This window comes from Peromyscus eremicus, chromosome 1 (genome assembly GCF_949786415.1).
Source record: "Peromyscus eremicus chromosome 1, PerEre_H2_v1, whole genome shotgun sequence".
Taxonomy (NCBI): domain Eukaryota; kingdom Metazoa; phylum Chordata; class Mammalia; order Rodentia; family Cricetidae; genus Peromyscus; species Peromyscus eremicus.
This window is the reverse complement of record NC_081416.1, coordinates 88600233-88607353: the sequence shown is the minus strand read 5'-3', so window position 1 is coordinate 88607353 and position 7121 is coordinate 88600233. Positions and strand designations below refer to the sequence as shown.

General features: G+C 40.7%; 1 long non-coding RNA gene across 1 annotated transcript; it reads right to left on the bottom strand.

Annotated features, from left to right (window-relative positions):
• Positions 1-20: 20 nt before the first annotated feature.
• Positions 21-6661, bottom strand: LOC131900057 (uncharacterized). Its single transcript, XR_009376162.1, has 2 exons — positions 6535-6661; positions 21-170 (listed from the first exon to the last, which is right to left on the bottom strand). It is a non-coding gene; the product is annotated as an uncharacterized LOC131900057 (long non-coding RNA).
• Between the last annotated feature and the right edge of the window lie 460 nt (positions 6662-7121).

Here is a 7121-nt window from a genome sequence, read left to right as displayed (position 1 = left end):
CAGACATTTCCAGACTAATATAGAGAACCATTTACAGATGGTTTATTGAAAATTCTACCAAATGTTACAAAAATAATAGCATATATCTTAAACTCTTCTAGAAGTTATAAAAAGAGAAAATCTCCCCATCTAAAGTGTTTTATGAAGCAATCATGATTTTGAATCTGAATCTGGAAAAAAAACATGACAGGAAAAGAGAATTAAAGTCAGTTTCATTATGAAAATATATGCAAAAGTCCTAAAGAAAATGTTGGCAAACTGAGCCAAGTGATAAGTAAAAAGATGATAAAACATTATAACCAAAGAGGGTTTCACTAGGACTATAGCTCCTAAAAATCAGTTCATTAGATATTCTAGCATATAGTGGCTACTTATGCCAACTTGACACAAGCTAGAGTCATCTGAGAGGAGGGAGACTCAATTGAGAAAATGTCTCCATAAGATTGAGGATGTATTCAAGCCTATAGGGCATTTTCTTAATTAGTGATTAATAGGGGAGGGCCCAGCTTATTGTGAGTGGCGCCACTCCTGAGCTGGTGGTCCTGGGTTTTATAAGAGAGCAGACTGAGCAGGCCATTGGTAGCAAGTCAGTAAGAAGTACTTCTCTATGGCCTCTGCATCAGCTCCTGCCTCTAAGTTCCTGCCCTGTTTGAGTTCTGTCCTGATTTCCTTCAGTGATGGACTATGATATGTAAATGTAAGCCAAATAAGCCCCTTCCTCCTCCCAACTTGCTTTTGGTCACAGTGTTACATCACATCAGTAGAAAATAAGACAGAAATTGTTTTTAGGCTTGTGAGATATTACTATGGCAAACCTGACCACGTTGGTTTTAGGAGGGTTGTGGAAGGACTTGGAATTTTGGGCTAGAAAAGCCATTGAATGTTCAAATCTTGGTGACCTGTTCTGTGGGAGTTTGGAAGATATAAATGTTGAGAGAAATGCAGACAGTGGAGGCCTGGCTTGTGAAGTTCCAGACGGAAGTTTGAGAGTCACTTAAAGACTCTATTGAGGCTGTTGTATATTTTGAGTTAAGAATCCGTGGTTCTCATTAGCCAAGGCTGAAGAGTCAGCTGTGGATAATAAGATACTAGAACCACTGAAGGGAAACGTTTGCTTTGCTGAGATAATCAAAGCTAGTTAACTAGAGCTGAGAAATCAGCAGTGATTAAGAAGGGACCAGCATTGCTGAGGTGAAATCGGATGTGTTTTCTCACAGTTGGCACACAGTAGCTCCATTCCAGAGGTGGCCAGTGTTGTGCCAGCAGCCAAACTTGGTAGTGTAAGAGTCACCTAGGTGGTACTGATTTTGAAGCATGAAGAGGTCATGGAGAACAACTAAGGCTTGGCACTGTGTGGCTGGTGTCCCTGAGGAGAGCCCAGGAGAGGCTATTGGTAAAAGAACACCTCAGCTACAGCAAGAGACCCTAGCACTTTGGTGATACCAGTACCATGGACAGCCACCAACAACAGCAGTAGTTCTGGAGTGGAGCTGGCCTGACCTTTGGAGACAATCTGTGTGGAGGCAGTGGGTGGAGCCAGAGAAGTGACTTAGGCTCCCAGAAGATCATAAATGGATCCCAGACATTGGATACTGAGTTATTTAGGTGGTTGGAATTCAGTTTTGCTTCATTTGATTCTGACTATGCCCCGGTTCCTTCCTCTTGAACTGAAAAGTATTTACCTTATTTTTTTATTTTATAGGGAGGAATCCACAGCTGAGAGACTTTAAGCTTTTAAAAAAAATTTGTAGTTTTACGAGACTTTGATTTCAAAAGAGACTGGATTTTATTTTTTAAGAGACGGAACTTTTAAAGTGTTGAGTTTGTAATGATTATGGGATTTTTTTTTTTTTTTTTTTTTTTTGGTTTTTCGAGACAGGGTTTCTCTGTGTAGCTTTGCGCCTTTACTGGAACTCACTTGGTAGTCCAGGCTGGCCTCGAACTCACAGAGATCCGCCTGGCTCTGCCTCCCGAGTGCTGGGATTAAAGGCGTGCGCCACCACCGCCCGGCAATTATGGGATTTTTAAAGTTACCTATGTTTTATATGGCAATATAAATATTCACATGCCATCTTGGGGACAAAGCAAAAGGAAAGGTTATGGCTTAACAGTAATATATTTGTGTATCAAGTCGACAAGGGGTCAATTGTGCTGTCTAGTTTCATGTCAACTTGATGCAAGCTATAGTAATCTGAAAGGAGAGACGCTCAATTGAGAAATGCTTCCATAGGATCAGGTGGCAGGCATATCTGCAGAGCACTTTCTTAACTAGTGATTGATGAAGACGGCTCAGTCCGCTGTGGTTGCAGTCACCTCTGGGCTGATGGTCTTGGGTTCTATGAGAATACATACTGAGTAAGCCAGTAAGCAGCACTCCTCCATGGCCTCTGCATCAGCTCCTGCCCCCAGATTCCTGCCCTGTTTGTGTCCTATCCTGACTTCCTTCAATAATGGGCTACAGTGTGGAAGTGTGAATCAAAAAAACCATTTTCCCCTACTTGCTTTTGCTCATGGTGTTTAACCACAGGAGTAAAAAAGTAACTAAGACATAGTGGAGTATTTTTCTAAAATATCTCTTACTCCAATGAGACTGCACTTTTGCTGGACCTCACAGACAAGTATAATACCCCTTGAGATCACCTAAGACTATGTACTTTTCTTGCTCTCCTACTGTGTACTCAGCTTGTTAAGGGCTAGTCTGCCTTTAAGAGTACTATGTATCCAACCTTACCATGTCTTGGATTTACAAATGCACTTATCCTTTACATCTTAAGTCAAAAGCATAGATTTAATCTTAAACTATGCACTCTTCCATACCCCTGACTCAGAACAATGTATGTATGTATGTATGTATGTATGTATGTATGTGTGTGTGTGTGGTGGTGGCAATAATTTGATAAAAGCAGTCAGCAGGTTGAAAGCAACCTTGAAACAAATATCCATCATAAATGTTGGAAGCAACATGTGAATATAAGTTGATAACATCTGTGTGTGGTTTCAAGTGTTATTCTAGGTCAGTAAAGTAACTACTTCCCCTGTAAAACTTTGTTAAAGATCTCTGTAAAGAATTTTTCATCTTCTTCCTACCCCATGTTTTCTGTGTTGTTCATAAATATAGAGCAAAGCCCTTTGTTAGAGTCAGAAGATACAGGGGGAGAGGTGGAGAAATCAAATGTGGGCTCATTCTTATCAGATTACTCTGAGAAAAACTTTCTTAACCTCATTCCCTAATGCAGTGGTTCTCAACCTGTGGGTTGTGACCCTTTTGGCAAATCTCTGTCTCCCAAAATATTTACATTATGATTCATAACAGTAGCAAAATTACAGCTATGAAGTAGCAATGGGGGTAATTGTTTGGTTGAGGGTCACCACAACATGAGGAACTGTATTAAAGGGCCGAAGTGTTAGGAAGGCTGAGAACTGCTGCCCTAATGTGCTGTCTTTGCAGTTAGGGACTGGAGGGATGATTCATAAAAGAATTTGCTATGCAAGCATGAAGACCTTCGTTCAGATCCATGTAAACATACATGTCTGAACCCCCAGCATTGTGGGTAGAGGCAGAGAATTGTGGGGGCTTGCTGGTTGCTAGCCTAGCTCCAGGATCAGAGAGAGACAGTGTTATCAGGGGACTAAGATGTTAAGTGGTAAAGCAGGACACCCAACATCCTTCTGTCTTCTGTGTATAAACATGTTATAAGAGTTACATGTGTATAAGCATGTCACAAGAGTACATAAGAGTTACACCTACTCCCATACGTGTATACACCACACACACGTCACACACAACATAACACACCTAATTAAATAATACAATTTGCCACATGATGTGGTCTGAATGTGTGTTCTCTCCAAATGCCTATGTTGAAATTAATCTCTGATCTGATGGATTTGGATGTGAGTGCTTTGGGAGATGACTAGACCATGAAAGCAGAGAGCCCTTGTAAGTGGGACTAGAGTCCTCATTAATGAAGACCTGAGAGTGCTTCATCTATTCTACCACTCACGGTGACAGCGAGGCTGCAGGTGACTGAGGAAGCTGGCCCTTGCCAGACCCTGAATTAGACTCATATGGATCCTGCATTTCCCAAGCCCTGGAACTATGGGAAATAGATTTCTGTTGTTTGTAAGTTGCCTTGCCTATAATCTTCTGTGATGGTGGCCTGAAAAAACTGAAACATCACACTAACAAAATAAAAGTGGAAAAAAATAATGAAATTGTCCGTGTAAATGTAGCAGGACCAATCTATAAAACTCAACTCTTATGATAAAACCTCTAAACAAAATAAGATTAAGGGGATGTTAATTGAATAACAAGTACCTAGAAAGTTAAAAAATGTACTTGATGTGAAATATTGAAGATTTGTGCATGAAAATCAAGAGTAAGACAAGGCAATTATCATTTCTATCTGACACTGGGGTGAAGGACCTGTACATTAGAGTGAGACAGAAATTAAAGTATAAGAATTGGAAAGGTAGAAATAAAACTGCCAGTAACCGAAAATACAGCTATATACCTATAAAATTAAAAGAATTTTAAAATATTGGACATTGCATTCCAATATTATATTATATATATATTTATGTATTTATTGTTTATGTGTAGGTGTGTGAATCTGAATGAGCTTATGTGTACCACATGCATACAGGATTCCAGGAAGTCCAGATAAGAGAACCAGATCACCTGGACTATCAATTGCATTTTATATATCTATATATACATTCATATAACATATATATATATTAAAAATGAAAGTAAAAATACCAATTAGAATAATATCACAATATTAACTATCTGTGATTTAAAATTTTCTAAGACCCCACATAGACTGCTTTAAGTCATTATAGAGACAAAGACATAAATATTCTATATTATGGATTTTCTTAATTACTGATGTGGGAGGGCCCAGCCCACTGTGTGGCTGTCCCTTGGCAGGTGGTCTTGGGTTGTACAACAAAGCAAGCTGAACAAGCTATGGGGAGCAAGCCAGTAAGCAGAATTCCTCCATTCCTCCACAGTTCCTGCCTCTCCTCTTGCTGGGGTTCCTTTGCTGACTTGTCCTCAGTGATAAACTGTGATCAGTATATTTAAGCCAAATAAACTCTTTCTTCCCCAAGTAACTTTTGGTAACACAATAGATCACAGCAATAGAAAATAATCACAGCAATAGAAAGCTAGCTAGGGCACATGTAGTCTCACCTACTTGAGTCTAAGGCAGGAAGTTGATGTTCAAGTCCAGCCTAGGCTGTGAGTTCGAGGTTAGCGTGAACAACTTGAGATTAAAAAAAAAAGTCTAGGGCTGGGCGGTGGTGGTGCACACCTTTAATCCCAGCATTCAGGAGGCAGAGTCAGGCAGATCTCTGTGAGTTCGAGGCCAGCCTGGTCTACAGAACAAGATCTAGGACAGGCACCAAAACTACAGAGAAACCCTGTCTCGAAAAAACAAAAAACAAACAAAAGTCTGGGGATGTATTTCAGTGGTAGAGTGCTTGTCTAGCCATCCAAAGACACACACATACACACACACACACACACACACACACACACACACACACACACACGAGAGGGAGAGAGAGAGAGAGAGAGAGAGAGAGAGAGAGAGAGAGAGAGAGAGAGAGAAAGGATCTAAAAGAGGTTTAATTATACTATTTAGGGACATGTGTATTGCTGATCAAACTAAAATTCAAGAAAATGATTACTTTGGGGACTGGAGAGATGGCTCAGCAGTTAAGAGCACTTACTCTTGCAGAGGACTTGGGTTTAGTTCCCACATGGCAGCTCACAACCATCCATAAACCCAGCTCTAGGGATCTGACACCCTTTTCTGACCTCTGTGGGCACCAGGCACATACATGGTGTGTATATATACAAGCAGGCAAAACACTTATACACGTAAATAAATCTAAAACAAACAAAATATTTTAAGTGATGATTTTGTGGGGAAGGAAAGGCTTGCAGCTGGGAGGGGCATGAGAATGGCTTCTGGGTGTCCTCAGAATTCTGTATCCAGAGCAGGATGCTGGCTTTGAAACACTTACTTTACAATAAGTAGGTGAACAGTGCACCCTGCTTTGTTTACTTTTGGTATTGTTTTAGTTCTTATCTGTGTGCTCATATGAAGGAAGAGGAGGGCAGGAGGGAGGAGTCACTCCAGAAGGTTTGTGGAGTTAAGGCCATCTGGGTTATTTACAATCAAATGAGACAAACCAAAGCCAGCAGAATTAAATTAGTTAGATGCAGCATATTGCTTGCGGTTCAGTTACTAACTTGCCTGAGTATGCCTCTGCCTACAGTGTCTCCCAAAACAATTTGAAAAGGTTCATTTTCTTGCTTCTGCATTTTGAATATGGTTTGTCCCTTTGGAGATTCATGCTGGAGATTCAACCCGTTGGGAAATATTAAGAGGGTGGAAGCAATTGCAATTTGGCATTTGGAAGGTGATCAGGACTAGATAAGGCCACCAGGGTAGAGCCCTATGTTTGAATATTGTTGATTTCCTAAGAAGAGGGAAGAGAGACCAGAGGTAATATACACACCTTTCTCTCTATTTCTTGCAGTGTGGTACTTGCACCATCTGATACTGTCTGCAAGAAGGGCACCTGCATATTTAGCACCTTTTATCTCCAGAATTCTTCTGGTTAGTTTTGGCTGTAAACTTGACACAACCTGGAGTCACACAGAAAGAGTCTTAGTGAGGATTTGTCTAGGTGGAGTTGGCTTGTGGCACACCAATGGGGGGACGGTCCTAATTATTGAAGTAGGGAGGCCAACCTTGAATGTGGGCAGGATCCATTCACAGGCTGGATTCTGAACTATACAGGACAGGAGAAAGCTGGATGAGTGTGAGCAAAGTACGTTTTCTCTTTGCTTTTGGCTATGGATGTGATGTGACTAGCTGCTTGAACTCTTGCTCTGACTTCCCTGAAATGAGAGGCCATGACCCAGATTTGAAAGCTTAATAAGCCCTTTCCTTCCCTGAGTTGTTTGTAGTTGAAGTATCTGTCATAGCAACAGAAAAGAAATCAGAAAAAGAACTATGCACCCAAAGAGACCTCTTTTCTCTATAACTTCCTCAGCCTGTGGCATTGTGTTATGAGCTACGGAAGACAAGCTGATATACTCA